This window comes from Podarcis bocagei (assembly GCF_964188305.1).
Source record: "Podarcis bocagei genome assembly, chromosome: 13".
NCBI lineage: Eukaryota > Metazoa > Chordata > Lepidosauria > Squamata > Lacertidae > Podarcis > Podarcis bocagei.
In genome coordinates this window covers 15,206,074-15,222,996 of record NC_138138.1, presented here as the reverse complement: position 1 = coordinate 15,222,996, position 16,923 = coordinate 15,206,074, and the positions used below count along the sequence as shown (strand labels likewise).

The following is a 16,923-nucleotide window of genomic DNA, read 5'->3' as shown; positions in this document are numbered from 1 at the left end:
AGCTGTGCTTGCTCAGAAAGCACCAGGCAAGCACAAGAAGTAGGTGCAAATTTCATGTTTGTTTTGCGTCGGCATTCTAGATGCATTTTGCTGCTGCAGATGTTGTTCAGCAACACTTTCCTCCTCCCTAAGTATGTAGCAGATCCAGTATGAGCGAGCGATGCATTATAGCGCTTGTCTTTGGCTGTGGGCATCAGTGGTGCAGGACATACTGATTGCAACGCGTCTTTATTTGCGTTGTCTGGTCGGAAGCCATTCAAATAAACGCGTTTTGCAGTTCCAATAATATGGGGCGGGAGCTCAGCAAAGGAGGTGGAGCTTTTGCAACTTTCACAACGCGTCTTTTTTGCTATCCAAAATCTAGCAATGATATCAATAATCGTTTGCAATTTTAAAAGGCGTCCTTTTTCCCTCTTCTGTAATGGCACGAGGAAAGGAGTCGGCCGTGATCATAATGGGACAATGCTTGCACCTGTGCGTCTTTGCGAGCTGGCCAAACCCTTCCAGAGCACGGCTGCTGCAAATGAGTGTAGATCGATTGAGTTTTCAAGTTTGCAAAACCAAAAGAAGCGTCGATAGTAGCAGGTCGGTTGCAATTCGTCCCGCGCGTGCCAGGCAATTGCACGGCGTTTTGCAAAAGCCACGCTGCTCGCGAGTCGCGCCGCTCTGTGCGCGGGCGAGGGAGGGAAAGGAGAAGAAGAAGAGCGAAGGCAACCACTTATTCGGGTTTTGCAAATGTTTTAACGTTTCATTCTTTTGCGAGAGGCTCCATAAATGACGCTGTTGCAAGGGGGGCGGAAGGAGGGAGGGGGGACGGGATGCTTTTGCTACCCCCTCCCTTTGCTCCTTCTCCTGGGAGGTGGAGAGAGAGGGAGAAGGGGAGGGGGAAATCCCGACGGTCGTATCCGGCTCGCCGTCTCCTGAACAGCCACGAGAGGCTGCCAAGAGCGGGGCTGGGGTTCGCCCCCTCAGGACCCGGAGCGGACCCGCCATCCCCCTCACGAGGGGGAAATGGCCTGAGGAAGGCGGGTGAGTCCAGCGGGGCGGCGAGTTATGGGGGCAGCGCGCGCGCAAATAGGTAAGGAGCGAGAGGAAAGGTTTCTTGGGGGCGGCGGGGGGGTTTCCGTTTGTGGGGAGTCCCGGGGTGGCAGCGGGGCTTGAAATGTGGACGTGAGGGGGCTGAATCCTCTCCTCATAGAGGTGAGCTTTCGAGGGTCTCGGGGGGGGGGTTCGTGGTGAGTTATTGGGGGGCATTTTTTTGGGTAAGCGCCCAAACGCGGAGGCGCGGCGGGAAGGGACCGCCGGGCGCACGGGAGAAACGCCGAGGCGCTGAGGGGGGACACCTTGGGAATGGCCGCTTGGGCAGGCCTCGTCGGCGCTTGGCTTCTTTCCTTGAGGGGGGAGGCGGGGGCAGTGGGGTTGGTCGAGGGCAAAGGTCCCGGAGTGGCCGGAGGGCAAGGAGAAAGAGGGGCTGGGGTGGCGGCTGCAAGTCGCCCACCTTTTAGGCTGCGCGCTCACAGCATGCTCCTCCAACTACCCGTACCGTCGGCTGCTGCGAGAAAATTAGACGCAAAACAGGATATGGCGAAAAAGAAATAATAATAATAATAATAATTATTATTATTATTATTATTGAGGGCATCAGTTGGTAGGAGGGAGGGAGCGTGAAGAGGTTGGGCCCACAGGTGAGCAAGGACGCAGGTGATGTGATTAGCTGGGCCCCCAAGCTGTGCCTAGTGGATGGCAGTGGTTCTCAAACTTTCTCCTCTGGGCCACACTTTCAGAAATAAGGCTCACACCAAACTGATTATTATTATCATTGGTAAGAAATGCATTGAAAAGCAAAAAGGAGCAACTCCTAGCAGGGCTTTGATTGATAGATAGATAGATAGATAGAAAGATAGATAGCAGGCATAGGCAAACTTGGCCCTCCAGCTGTTTTGGGACTAAGGTAAAGGTAAAGGGAGCCCTGACCATTAGGTCCAGTCGTGACCAACTCTGGGGTTGCGGCGCTCATCTCGCTTTATTGGCCGAGGGAGCCGGCGTACAGCTTCCGGATCATGTGGCCAGCATGACTAAGCCACTTCTGGAGAACCACAGCAGCGCACGGAAACGCCGTTTACCTTCCCGCCGGAACGGTACCTATTTATCTACTTGCACTTTGACGTGCTTTCGAACTGCTAGGTTGGCAGGAGCAGGGACCAAGCAGCGGGAGCTCACCCTGTCGTGGGGATTCAAACCGCCGACCTTCTGATCGGCAAGTCCTAGGCTCTGGTTTAACCCACAGCGCCACCCACGACTACAATTCCCATAATCCCTGACCACTGGTCCTGTTAGCTAGGGATGATGGGAGTTGTAGTCCCCAAACAGCTGGAGGGCCAAGTTTGGCCATGCCTGGCATAGAGCATAACAATTTTATAATAGGACCATGGGGCATACCGAAAACGTAAAACAAGGCAGCGACATTCCAATTGTGGGATGGCACCATCACAAGAAGTCTTTAGGCACCAGGCAGGAACATTCCTCTTCACCCTGGCCTATGGCTATGAAATAATCTCTGGCCTGTGACAGTGTGGAGAAGTGGACTGTTGTTATGAAGATTATTTTACTACTGTATTAGGCTGTCTGTCATTATGTTTTTATCACTGATGTTCTGCAGTGTGTTTTTAATGTTGCACATCGCCCTGGGATCTTCTGATAAAGGGCAGTCTATAAATTGAATGAATAATAATAATACATAAGAACATGAATCATTCCCAAAGTATGATTATAAACAAGCCTCTTACATCCGTACCTTAAGTACAAACTAATTAGAGGTGTGAGCTTCTTTTTGCCAGGTAATCTCATTTATACTAGGTTTAATTTGAGACAAACCCAACGCTAATCTCCTCATCAACACAAAGAAGCCTTTGTTTTTTTCTGATCTTCCATATTGGTTGGAAAATATATTTTGAAAAGATACCAATCCATACTGGGCATATGTGCTGTACTATAGGGAACTGAAATGTTTAAATGTTTCTTTGATTGTCCTTGGATCTTCCCACCACATTTGCCATACTCTCCTGCCACGCCAATTTGGCACACCACACCCTTCGAGAACCACTGGTGTATGGGGACATAATAGGAAGAGTTGGATGGACAGGCTTGCTGAGAGAGACTCAGGGCCCACCTCGATGCCTCTGGGAAGGAAGGCCACAAGCAGAGTAGGAAGGCAACAGGCCTCTCTTCCACAGTTGACCCCACCCAACTGGGCACCACCATTTAAGAAGGATATTAACAAGCTGGAACATGTGCAGAGGAGGCTGACTGAGATGATTGAGGGTCTTGAAACCAAGCCTTATGAGGAATGGTTGAAGGAATTGGGTGTGTTTAGCCTCCTAAAGAGGAGACTGAGAGGTGATAGGATAGCTGTCTTCAAATATCTAAAGGGCTGTCGCATGGAGGATGAAGCAAGAGTGTTTTCTACTGTTCTGGAGGCTAGGGCCTGATCCAGTGGCTTCAAGTTACAAAAAAAAAAAGAGATTACAGCTAAACATCAGGAAGAACTTTCTGATAGTAAGAGCTGTTTGAAAGTGGAACAGACTCCTTTGGAGGTTGTAATAGGGTTGCCATACGTCCAGAATTTTCCAGATATTGCAGGGGTTCAGCTGTTGGAAACCTTTTCCGGGCGGAAATCACTGAAATGTCTGGGAAAAATCTGGATGTATGGCAACCCATGTTGGAAGTGTAGATTTTTGTGAATTCCCTTAAAAATAGCTCAAAAACTTCATTTTTGTTTGAGATCTTGCAGTACTTTGGGCAAAACTTTAAAAAGCTCCTCCAAAAAAGCCCCCCTCCAAAACAAACAAAAAGACCCAACAGCTTTTGTGTCCGGATTTTCACTTTTTGAGAAATGGCAACCCTAGGTTGTGAGCTTTCATTGGAGGCTCTTAAGCAAAGGTTGGGTGACCATCTGTCATGGATGATCTAGTTAAGATTCCTGCCTTGCAGGTGGTTGGACTAGATGCCTTGGTGTCCCTTCTATGTCTACAGTTCGACCATTTCGAGATCACGGTTAATAGCAGCTAGCAATCATACCTTCTGATCTTCCCTCGAAGCTTTCTAAGCTGACAACTATCAGTTACCCTTACCTCGTGGCAACTAATCCCATAAGCTGAACAGTTTGAAGATGTATAACTCCCTGCCCCCATTAATTCCAGTTATAGTGCAAAAAAGGAAACCAAAATGCCATGGACTCAGTCCCTCACTGTGCTTGCTTGTGCTTTGCTTGTGGGCAGGTCTGAAAGTTTAGCACAAAGGACTACTTGCAGAAGCACTGTAAAATTAAGGAATGTTAAAACGATGTCTGATGGAAAATAAGTGGTATTGGTAAAAAGATTTTTAAGAAAGTGTAAATAAGGATTGATAACTGGAAAATTGATATTTATAATAGGTTAATATCTTGAGTCAAGATAAATGCTAGAGGGTAAGGACTTGCTGAATTTAATATTTGAACTGGAATACAAAATGGGAGGTGTGAGGAGGTCAAGAAACTAGTGAATGAAGTACAAGATATGAAAATACTAATCTATTTTCTGCATTGTTTTTTGTTTGTTTGTTTGTTTTTCTTTCCTTTCTTTTTTCCCTTACCTTCTTTTCTTAACTGTTTTTTATTGTGTATTTTTATGTGTTTTGTTTTTGGTATTTTTTCATTTTTTGTAGTCTTTCTTATGTTTAAATTTTGAAACTTTTCATTGTTTGTGAAACTTTAATAAACATTATTTTTTTTAAAATAATGAAAGTTTAGCACAAAGACACCCTTAATTGAGGGGGGAATTGTGCTTGCTCAAGCCTGCTGCCATGGGTGGGCAGAGCTGGAGGTGGAGACATTCTGAACAGCGGACTGAATTAATGAATGGGAAAAGGTGTGTTTGCAGGGGTCTTTCCCCAAGTAAAACCCGAGGCAGAAACTCAAGTGGGAGTGACCAGTCCCGGACCAAACTGAAAACTGAACAGCTAGGTCTACACTTAATGGAAAGTGTGGAGGAGTCCTTAGTCTTTTCATGACTAAGTCATGCACTAGTCATAAGGGGTATTTCCAGTCAGTTATCCTCTTCTCTTTAATAAATTTGGGAGTCATAAGATCCACACTCACAGTAGTTACGTATTGCAAAGGCAGCCAGGCATCCATCCGTGTGACACTCTTGAGTTGGCTTTCAGGTAAAGTTCGTATATTGTCTGTGCAACTGTTGAATTTGAAGGCTCTGTGCCAGCGCAATCTGGCTTGGCAACCAAGGTCCTCTGTAGTGCCACCGTTACTGTGTATTCATGTAAAAACAGGGGTAGGCAACCTAAGGCCTGGGGGCCGGATCCGGCCCAATTGCCTTCTCAATCTGGCCTATGGATGGTCTGGAAATCAGCATGTTTTTACATGAGTAGAATGTGTCTTTTTATTTAAAATGCATCTCTGGGTTATTTGTGGGGCATAGGAATTCGTTCAATTTTTTCCCCAAAAATATAGTCCGGCCCCCCACAAGGTCTGAGGGACGGTGGACTGGCCCACGGCTGGAAAAGGTTCCTGACCCCTGATGTAAACCTTAGGATCAGTAACCTATTACATTTCCCTTTCATGTGCAAAGCCATTAAGTGGTCAAGGGGGTTATTCAGTACTAAATAGCTTATTTTTTATTTTTATTAATGCAGCGTTCTGTAAGCCGCCTTGAGACCCCTGGTATAGGGTGGTATATAAATTAAATTAATAGTAGAATGAATGAATGAATGTACCACAAAACAGAGAAACAGCCAGGATTTATTTTCTATAAACAGATTTTGTGTACCCCAAATAGATCAGGCGTTATATGGCTCCTTATGTTTAGAACGTGTATCGTAGGAAGTGAATCTCACCGAGTTTCAGTGAGACTTAACTTCCTAGTAAATGCGCTTAGGATTGCAGCCTTTGTCTCCCTGGAATTTCTGTCTTGATGTTTTCTGTTGTGGTTCTTGGCTGTGATAGCTGTGTCTGGACTGAGCAAATGAGGGGTGTTTCCTTTAATTGCAGGGGGGGGGAGATGAAGGAGATATTTTACTACCCCAAACTCTTTCCGTAACACAATCATCTCACCCGGTAGGCTGGGGGAAGATTGCGAGGCTATGAATGCAAAGGGGTTGGTACAGACACGTTTCAGTTTGTTGTTACTCATAATCTGCCTCCGTGAAAGACAGCTTCGCGTCACCCCCGCTGAGCGGTCTAGATGCATATAATGTTTATGCCCTGTAATAGGGGGAGGAGAAAAGGGCTGTGCCGGGTTGCCTCAAACAATAGCGACCCTGGAACGTCTTTCTTCCGCTGTCAAAACTTGTTTTCTCATGAGCACGGAAAGCGTTTGGCTTCCCTGGGAATGCCTGTTGTCCTAATGACGATTCTGCCACATTTAGAAGCGTTCCGATGTTTGTCTTGCTTCATTGTCCTTTTACGTCCCATATCTCTCGATGCCTCCTTGGCTTGAGCTGGTTTCCCCCCCTCCTGGAAACGGCTGGAGACGGTAAGTATTTGCGCCAGATGCATGCAGACACAGACTCGTCCTTTCAACAAAAGAAGCATCCATTAATGGGGGGAAAACTTTGGATCTTTCGAGTGAGCTTGGCTTTCAAGAACAGATATGGGAGTTTCGTTTTTTGAAAAGGAAAAAAAAATAAGTTCAAGTTCTAGGTGTGAACAGGATATCGATTTGTAGGTTTTTTCCCCAGGGGGTTTCGACAGAGGGAACATTGCAGCTGTAAACTTTGTCGGTTTGAACCCACTGATACAAAATCTTTAATTGAATTAAAGTGTTTTGGGAGGCATACGGAGAGTAGAAGGGATGGAGATTAACAGCATTGCATTATTCCTTCCTGATTTATGATAAATCTTCACCTTTTGAAAACGGTTGTTGGGGTTTTTCAGCTTAGCATAGGCAAGAGGGTTTCAATTTTTTAAAGAAGATAAAACTATAAATACCCATTAAATTGTCATGTACACGTGTATTTGGTAGCCTGATAGTTTGGGGAAGATCCAAACAAATATAGAAGGTCAACTGAGTAAAAGCTGCAGAACTGCATTTTGCTTGCAAATTTGCCCACACTTCTAAGGATTTGAAATAGCAAATGACTGGTTACATACTCCATTTGGTTTTATGGTGCCATGGAATTGTTTTAATGTTTGCTATACAACCTAACCCTTTGGGTGATGTATTGTGTAGACTATATCTTGGTTTTTGTTTTGTTTTGTTTTTGTTTTTTTGGGGGGTTTTTGATGCATGCATTGTATGTTGTAACCATGCTAAGTATTCTTGTATTTTGCATTCCTGCTACCTTTGGCACACAGCTGAACTTCCACTGTTGCTCAGGAGTATTCACCACTTCCTCAGGCTGCTCCGCACATCTGAAGAAGTATTTCCTGTCCACAAAGGTTCATGATTCAGTAAATCAGTGGCTCTTTTCCAGTCCTACCACACTCGTCCTTCTGCTGCTACTTTTCTAAGATTTCAAAATGTGGAATATTTCACATTTGGCCTTGGATTAATTTCTTTTTTGCCGTTAGCGTCCCAGCTCTCCATTTGTCAAGATCATCCAGTTACTTGATGGGTCATCTCTAAGCATGAGTGAGCCTAGAACCAAATCTTAGCCTCTAAAACGTTTTCAGTCCCTCCCACCCCAGTCCATGAGGTGCTGCGTTCATTTTTGTCCCCTCTTGGAGGTTAATTTTGCGTATTACTAAATAATGTTTTTGTGCAAACTTTGTTGTTCTGGGTGAGCTCGGCGTGGGGTTTGGTAGTACCACCACAGTTCCTTTTCGGTGGGGCTTAGTTAAGATTGCTGAACAAAACTTGATGTACCATAGGCACTTCGTTATACCTAAGGCACGAGTTCAGCGCACAGACCTAAAGAGTAGATGTCCAGCTAGCTATGTAGTAGATTTGATGTGTGCACCTTGGGAGACGCAGTAACTTGAGTGCTTTGCCCAATAAGGAATGAAACTGCCACCTGTTGTACTCCTTGGACTATGTGGGTTCAGGATATCAATGCAGGGGGGTCCAAACTTGGGATCTAGGTTAGGGGAACTGTGTGGCATCCAGGTTGTGGGAGATCCTTCCTCCTTCTCCATATGATGAAACAGCATTTGCAATCGGGATTTGGGGTAGGTGGGATGGAATGAGTTGAGACTGTGTTTTGTGGATGCACCTACTGGTAGGCACCATTCCAAAGTCGGAACTTTCACAGATATTAATGTTTTTAGAAGCATAGAGTCGGACAGAGCATGTTGGACTGTCATAGTCCAATCCCTTGCTCAGAACAAAGGTTCCTCCAACAGACGTCTTTCCAACCTCTGTTTGAAGATCTCCAGCAAACAAGCGCACTCCCCCAGCTGAGTTCTTTTCTTGAACCGCTCTTAAACATTAAAATGTTTATTCTAATGTCCGTTGAAGTCCATTAGATCTAGTCTTGCCCTTTGGGGTGGTAGAGAATTTTAAGCCTTTCACCTATTTTATTCATTCATATTTTGGGGGAGGGTAAAGTTTATGATTATTATTTCATTTAAAAATGTATATAAAATGGAGATAACCAATTACGAAAACATACAAAAATTAAAAGATGAAAAACAATAGGCATGTAGAACCATAGAGTTGGAAGGGACCCTGAGGGAAAATGCAGCTGTCCTATATGGGGATTGAACCTGCAACCTTGGCGTCGTCAGCACCGCACTCCAAACAACTGAGCTATCCAGGCTGACAGACATAGAATTAAGTAGTTGCACATGAGTTAAAATAACAAAAGCCCAAGTAGAGACTATCATCAAGCATAGTTCCAGATTTGTCAGGCTTGAGGTGAGGACTGTCTTGAAAATCATGGTTCCGCTCTATACGTCGTAAGGGAATGCCAACGTCTGTTGGTTCTAGTCCTTGTTGAAATCTCAAATCAAGCATAGTTTTTACAGCTATATTGCAGAGCGAGTGGTACCAAGTGTCCCAATTTCATTCATTCATTTAAAACACTCCCACCCCACTTTTCAAAAAAAGTTCAAAGCAGTTAACAAATAAAATACCGTCAGGGATTTGAAAGCTATAAAAATGGAAATCAGGGTAGAATAAAGCAGTAAAACATCATCACATAAAAGGAGAAACTAACGCAGCAGCTAATCCCATAAAGATGAAACCAGAACATCAGTCAAAACCGGTGGATCAAAGTTCGCTAGAATCACACCAGGCTGTATTGGTAATCTATAGCTAAGCTATACCAGGAACTCTGCTTCTTTTCATAGTGCTTGTGTGTGTCACAGAGGCTCAATGGTCTCTTGTCAGGGGATGAGTGGCTGGATTTAGTGCTGACCACTTGAGTAGGACGGCCGTTGCATCATCTTTGCATGAAGCTACAATGTCCGTTACCCTTTCCTTATGAATGGCTCATTATCTCAGGCTGCCCCCTTCCTCCCTCTTTGACCTTCCTCTTCTTCCCACAGTCTTCCTCGTCAAAAAGAACGACATTTCGAACTCCCGTCAGGATGATTCCGCTGTAAGGAATGCTGTTTTGCAATGTTATGTGAAGTTTTTTGAACCAAGGGGTGACTAAAGTCCTGCTAAGCAGTGCTTTCCCCAAGTGACTGGAAATGTTGTTTTCTGTAGAAATTATAATACAGTGGTACCTCAGGTTAAGTACTTAATTCGTTCCGGAGGTCCATACTTAACCTGAAACGGTTCTTAACCTGAAGCACCACTTTAGCTAATGAGGCCTCCTGCTGCCGCCACGCCGCCGGAGCCTGATTTCTGTTCCCAACCTGAAGCAAAGTTCTTAACCTGAAGCACTATTTCTGGGTTAGCAGAGTCTGTAACCTGAAGCATATGTAACCTGAAGCGTATGTAACCTGAGGTACCACTGTAATAATTTTATTCTTTATACCCCACCCATCCGACTGGGTTGCCCCAGCCACTTTTGGGCGGCTTCCAACAATTATAAGTGCACAATAAAACATCTAACATAATTAAAAAAACTTTCCCTATACAGGGCTGCCTTTAATTGGCTAAATTTGAAATCCATATGCTGAATTTCAAAGTAATTCATTTGAAGAACTAATTAAATAATAGGACCGGATTCCTACGAGAGGATTCCGTAGGAGTCTTGGCAATAATAATTGCTTGAGGCCCATTTGCCCATCACAGAGGGCTTAAATGCACCTTTTTGGAAAGAGGGGCTACTGCTGACCTAAAAGCATTCCCACATGTCTCCCCAGTAGTGCATGGGGTGGGAGGAAATGTGTGGTGTGGCACTATTGAAATCCAGCATTTCCATCAGCAAAGATAAGTGGTTTTTCCCATGTACATTTCAGTGTTTTCCTACGGAATAAGATTATTTGCGAGAACAGTCAACGCTGGGGTTGACTGTTCACCTCTTTATAACAATTTCCCGAGGGATACGTCCTTGTTGTATTCCTCAGTGTATACTTCGTAGGGTAGGAAATGGCACCAAGATCTCCCAAATTCTGCTCCACAAAAAGCTTAATTCTGTGACTTGTATAAAGGATATGTAGTTAGCAAATTTGCCAGATCTACTTAGTGGGGCGTTAGAGCTGTGCTGAAGACCCAGCCGGCCCCCCACTTACCCCCAGGACTGGCTTTTGGGATATTACCTGGCATTGCTCACATTGGTTTGAAATCTGCCTTCAGAGAGTTTTGCACTGGCAGCTGAGTTCCTTAAACCAAGGCAGAGAAAAGGAAAAGGACGCCAGTTAGTCTTGGGGTCCTGAATTCTGTGCCCAGTACCGATTTGTGAAATCGGAAATGCTCACATCCCTGCCTGCTAGACTGTTAACTTTACTGTGCTGTTAATTAAGTGTATGTGGACCCTGTGAGTCTGTGAGATTAATTGGGGCTTCCTTCCCAAGCTATAAATAAATAGGAAGAGGGGGGGTGTAGGGGTTATGCATGTATGTAAGTTGAAATGCAATGGAAAATTTGAATCGGATGAGTTGATGCAAGAGGCATTTCCCTATGGAGTCACTGGGCTGCAAAATGTTTTATTTGCTTAAACTCAAACAGATGCTTCAAAATACTCTCAGAATGAGTGTTCTTGTGCCAGTTTAACTCACCTCCCCACTTTGGCTTGTGAACATTGGTTTGCTGCTCGTAACCACGCCAAAATGGTGGACATACCATCATTGTGGCACTGCCACCTGCTCCCCTTGAACTGACTCTTGTGCTGCAGGTAGAGAGGTGCGTTTAAACCTTCTGAAAACAAATACATCCTTTGAGATTAAAAATAATTTGGAAGTCGTGGGTAAGTTGAAGGAAGACCCACGTATCTTTAAACCTATGCTGCTGTTGTTTAGTCGTTTAGTCGTGTCCGACTCTTCGTGACCCCATGGACCAGAGCACTCCAGGCACTCCTATCTTCCACTGCATCCCGCAGTTTGGTCAAACTCATGCTGGAAGAAGAAGAAGAGATACAAAAATACAAAGACAAAATACATAAAAAGTAAAAAAAAAAAAAGGTTAAAAAGAGAACACTGTCCAACCATCTCGTCCTCTGTCGTCCCCTTCTCCTTGTGCCCTTAATCTTTCCCAACATCAGGGTCTTTACCAGGGAGTCTTCTCTTCTCATGAGGTGGCCAAAGTATTGGAGCCTCAGCTTCACGATCTGTCCTTCCAGTGAGCGCTCAGGGCTGATTTCCTTCAGAATGGATAGGTTTGATCTTCTTGCAGTCCATGGGACTCTCAAGAGTCTCCTCCAACACCATAATTCAGAAGCATCAATTCTTCGGCGATCAGCCTTCTTTATGGTCCAGCTCTCACTTCCATACATCATGGATGGTGTGTATCTCTTCATAGATCATTCATAGATTATAAATGGTATATTTGGGGACATAAGAGGCAAAAAAAGTTCAAATCTGGGGTTTTTTATTTAGTTGGAGGGGAGATGGCAAAATAAGGATATGATAGAGATCACACATAACATGAATGAAAACCGCGCATAATATGAAAATATATAAAGAGAAAACATTATTCTGATCCTAGTATGGAACGTAGAAACCCAGTGAGATTGGCAGTAAATTGAAAAGGACCGTGCATCTTCCCACAATACATAATTTATGGAATTCCCTGCCACAAGGTATAGTGGTGGCCATAGACTTAAAGGTAAAGGGACCCCTGACTGTTAGGTCCTGTCGCTGATGACTCTGGGGTTGTGGCGCTCATCTCGCTTTACTGGCCGAGGGAGCCGGCATACAGCTTCCAGGTCATGTGGCCAGCATGACTAAGCCGCTTCTGGCGATACCACAGCAGCGCATGGAAACGCCGTTTACCTTCCCGCCGGAGCGGTACCTATTTATCTACTTGCACTTTTGGTGTGCTTTCGAACTGCTAGGTTGGCAGGAGCTGGGACAGAGCAACGGGAGCTCACCCTGTTGTGGGGATTCGAACTGCCGACCTTCTGATCGGTAAGCCCGATCAGTGGTTTAGACCACAGCGCCACCCTTTTGCCATAGACTTAGGTGGATTTAAAAGGGGATTAGACAAATGCATGGAGAATGGCTCTCCCCCCCCCCCAAGCAGTTTGTCATGATAAGCAAATGCAGTCTCTTTGGTCCTGGGGCAGACAATAGGGTATGAATATTGCTTGGATACTTGAGAGCTTCTTGGAAGTATTTGGCTAGCCGATGCCAGAAGAAAGATGCTGGATTAGGCCATCTCTTGGTCTGATCTAGGAGGGCTCTTACAGATTTAAATATTTGCCCCAACAGCTGTATATACCCAAGTCCCGTTGAGTGCGCTAGTTTGCTTTCTGTGTGGGATCCCATTGAGTTTCTGAGATCCCCATAGGCACCGTAGTTTTTCAGACTACTACTTGTTCAGTAGCTCTCTCTGCTAAACCACACAAGCTGTCTCAAAGCTTACTGTTACATGCTAGGGGTATCTCTTGTGTATACGCAAAAACATCTGGTCGGTTTGCTGCTACTTTCCCTGATTCAAATAGGGCATATAAATGCGGTACAGTGTCACACGGGCACTGGGCCACACCTGTGGATACACAAGGCTTGTTGAGCATGTTTTTTCCAGGCCTCCACTGGGGATGTGATGGGTTATGGCTTTGGAGTTTGTGTGTGTTCTCGGATTCACGATACAATATTCTCCCTCCCTCTTGTGCATGTAGAAACCATTTTGTGATTTTGTGGATTGTGCATTTGTGGATTGTGTGGGTGTGCACATAATTTGTCTAGTCCTGATTAATGCTCATAGCATTAAAAACTCATTCCAAAAAGGACCAAACACAGGTTAGAGCTCAACGTAAAACCCACCATGTGGTGATAGCGATCCTCTTTGCCACCTCTGCTGCACCTGTGGAAAACAGTTCCAGGATATACTTTCAGGTGGTTCATAGTCTTAACACCTTCGACATCAGGGTTGGTGGGGATCTCCTGTAATTATTTTGCAAAGGTTTTTTGCAGATAAAATCGCTCAGATTTGGAAGAAGGAATAGTCTCCACCATAGTAGCATGGTTGAGGTGCCAGAGCTCTTGTCTGAGTCAGGTTGAATGGGATCAGTTTCAACCTGTTACCTATGAGGATGTGGACAGGCTGCTTGGGCGACTGAAACTGACCACCTCTCTCCTTGATCCTTGCCCATCCTGCCTCATAAAAGCAAGCTGGGAAGGGCTGGGCAATGGGCTCTGCGGGGTGGTGAATGCCTCCCTCTTCAAGGGAGTTTTCCCTGAACCCTGTAAAGAGGCGGTTATTAAACCGCTTCTTAAAAAAAATATTTTTGGTCCTGGCCACTATGGCCAATTATCGCCCAGCCTCAAATCTTCCATTCCTGGGCAAGGTGATTGAGCGGGTGGTTGCTGAACAACTCCAGGCATGCCTGGAGCATGCGAACCCTTTGGATCCCTTCCAATCGGGACTCAGGCCCCGTCATGGGACTGAATCCATCTTGATCATGCTGGTCATTGATCTCTTGCAGACTAAGGAAAAGAGGTGAAAGCTGTTTCTGGTCCTGCTGCATCTCGCAGTGGCTTTTGACCATGGTATCCTTCTGGACTTTTCTATTGGAGCTGGGGGCACTGTTACGCAGTGGTTCCGCTCCTTCCTCCTGGGTTGTGTCCAGAAAGTGGTGTTGGGGGCAGTGTTCAAAACTCCCATTGTTCTAGGCACATTTTGCGACAGGGAATTTCATTCGCGTGAGCTGTTTCTGAGCTCTGGGCGCAGTACTGTGCCTAATATTTCAGATTAAAACTGCAGAGTGGAAGGAAAGGAGGACCTTTTTCAGCCTCCCAGCTTCCAGCTACTCTCTGAAGACTGGAGAAGAGACCCTCTTAAGAATATTAGGAGGGTGGGCAGGGGAAGGACTAGACCCATGTGAAAAATGAACATCATATTTTAGCTGCAGTTCATTTATTTTCAGCTTTGTATTCTTGTTATTAAAGCACACCTAGACATTCCGTTGTTGCGCTCATAACCTAGGTTTAAGGTGCCATTTAGCTCCTAGCTTTCATATCTCAGTTTCTAACACTGGCTGGGGGGTAAGTTTTCGGACCAACGGGCGCTCACTTGTGGGGTGCCTCAGGGTTCCATCTTCTCCCCTGTGCTTTTTGACATCTACATGAAGCCGCTGGAAGAGATCATCAGGGGTTTAGACTGGATGTTCATCATTATGCGGATGATACCCAGCTCTACCAAATCGGAACAAGTGAGGGCGCTGAATGTCCTGTTCGGGTGTCTGAAGATGCTTGTGGGGGATGGACTGTGGCTAACTGATTGAGGTTGAATCCTGACAATATGGAAGTATTGTTTCTGGGGGGCAGGGGGTGGGCAGGTGTGGGAGGTTTTTACTCTAAGAGGCTTAGTTCAGTCAGAATTGAGTATACGCTTCCAGAGTTAATGCTTAATACATTACTTCTAGTAGATGAGCCACCATACCTGTTAGAAGGCCATGAACATTTGTGTCCCAGGCTTTTTAGACGCATCTACCCATGTACTAGGTAAAAAAAAGGTAAAGGACCCTAGATGGTTAAGTCCAGTCAAAGGTGACTATGGGGTTGCGGTGCTCATCTCACTTGAAGCCAAGGGAGTCGGTGTTTGTCCACAGGCAGTTTTCCAGGACTAAACTTCTTCTGGTGCAACAGAGAACCGTGACGGAAACCAGAGTGCACAGAAACACTGTTTGCCTTCCCGCTGGAGCGGTACCTATTTATCTACTTGCACTGTCATGCTTTCGAACTTCTAGGTTGGCAGGAGCTGGGGCAGGGCAACAGGAGCTCATTCCATCACAGGGATTCAAACTGCCAGCCTTCTGACTGGCAAGCCCAAGAGGCTCAGTGGTTTAGACTACAGCGCCACCCGCGTCCCACAACCCATGTACTATCTGAAACCAAAGGGGCACATTGGTTGCCAGGTGTGAAATATGTTTGCATTATTTTCAGGTCTCCTACCCCACTATGTGAACTAAGCTATAGACTGGCTTACCATCACACCAGAAGCTGGGTTTGCGATTTATCTCACTCTAAACAAAACCACAAGCTGTATAGCTAAGATTTGTTCCATGGTTAACCACTTGCGGTTTGCCTGTGGGAGATAAACGTATTGGGTTCATATGCAACACTAACCTGACAGCAGTGTGGTAGACCGGAGGAGGCACTAAGTGGCCACAGTCTTATCTTAGTCAGTAAAGCATAAGACTCTTCATCTCAGGGTTGTGAGTTCGGGCCCCGCATTGGGCAAAAGATTCCTGCAGTGGGTTGGGCTAGATGACCCTCAGAGTACTTCCCATCTCTACAATCTGATGGTTCTATAATTTCAGCAAACTATCAGTAGCTCTGTCTCAGGCCTGACATTTAGCAATGAAGAGAAGTGCATCTGCTTTTCCAAAGGCTGAAAAGCGTTGCCCAGCAAACATCTTAATCCTGGTTATACCCCCTTCCCAAAGCGGCTTGCCTCTCACACCAAGACATGTGTTCAGTTTGCAATAGAAACTTCACTTTATTCCTGCCCCACATAAGGTGCTTTTCAGTGGATAAGCGAGTGGTTGCATGCCTGCTACCAGTGATGTGAGTTTGATTCCTTAGTCCAGGGGTCAGCAGACTTTTTCAGCAGGGGGCCGGTCCACTGTCCCTCAGACCTTGTGGGGGGCCGGACTATTTTTTTTGGGGGGGAGGAAATGAACGAATTCCTATGCCCCACAAATAACCCAGAGATGCATTTTAAATAAAAGGACACATTCTGCTCATGTAAAAACATGCTGATTCCTGGATCGTCCGCGGGCCGGATTTAGAAGGCAATTGGGCCGGATCCGGCCCCTAGTTTGCTTACCCATGCCTTAGTCTTTCCCCTTGTGTCCGAATGTTCCCCGCTTGCTCCCCTCTGCCTGGGTTTAGAAGGAAGAGTGCCCAAGATAGAGTGTGCTGCTTTTGAGGCGTGCCTGATTCCCCCAACACCTTTCTTTATAGAAATTCACCACTGCGTTGATTGACACACCCACCCCACCCACCCACCCCATGGCTGTGTGGCAGATTACTGTATCTGCTGAAACCGCAGTAATGTGCCATGGTGGAAATGGATTATGTTTCCTGGACGTATATTTATTCAAAGCAAATTATACTTCTTTTACTAGCCCTGAAAGAGTGCTCAAGGAAGCTTAAATCATAAAACGGGAGTTAAATACCGTGTTGTAAAAATCCATTTGTTCCACGGTAAGATAGTGAAGCTTCTGCAGAAACTCACCTGGGCACTGCAGCTGTTGTGTTCATGCTTGTTCCAGACGTTTCATGGCATGGGTACTTGATGTGAAGTGTTGCTGCCTTTTTACACCAGAGGTACTGAATTGATCAGGGGCCTGTGAGTTGTTCTTTTTTTACAATGCACATCTGGGCTGCTGATTTAAGACACACCTGGATCCTCTCGTGTAGACTATTCCAATTCCATT

The 16,923-nt window shown here is 45.5% G+C and overlaps 1 protein-coding gene across 4 annotated transcripts in view; it reads left to right on the top strand.

The window, feature by feature from the left end:
• Positions 1 to 216: 216 nt before the first annotated feature.
• The window catches only part of GJC1 (gap junction protein gamma 1), a 35,678-nt gene continuing 18,971 nt past the window's right edge, over positions 217 to 16,923 (top strand). The window contains exon 1 of one of the 4 annotated variants that reach the window (XM_081166697.1): positions 217 to 585. The gene's annotated coding sequence lies outside the window, so the exon portion shown is untranslated. Of the gene's footprint in view, positions 586 to 810; positions 1,079 to 6,278; positions 6,522 to 16,923 lie in introns of those variants that run through there. The other 3 variants (XM_081166695.1, XM_081166694.1, XM_081166696.1) reach the window with 3 other exon arrangements.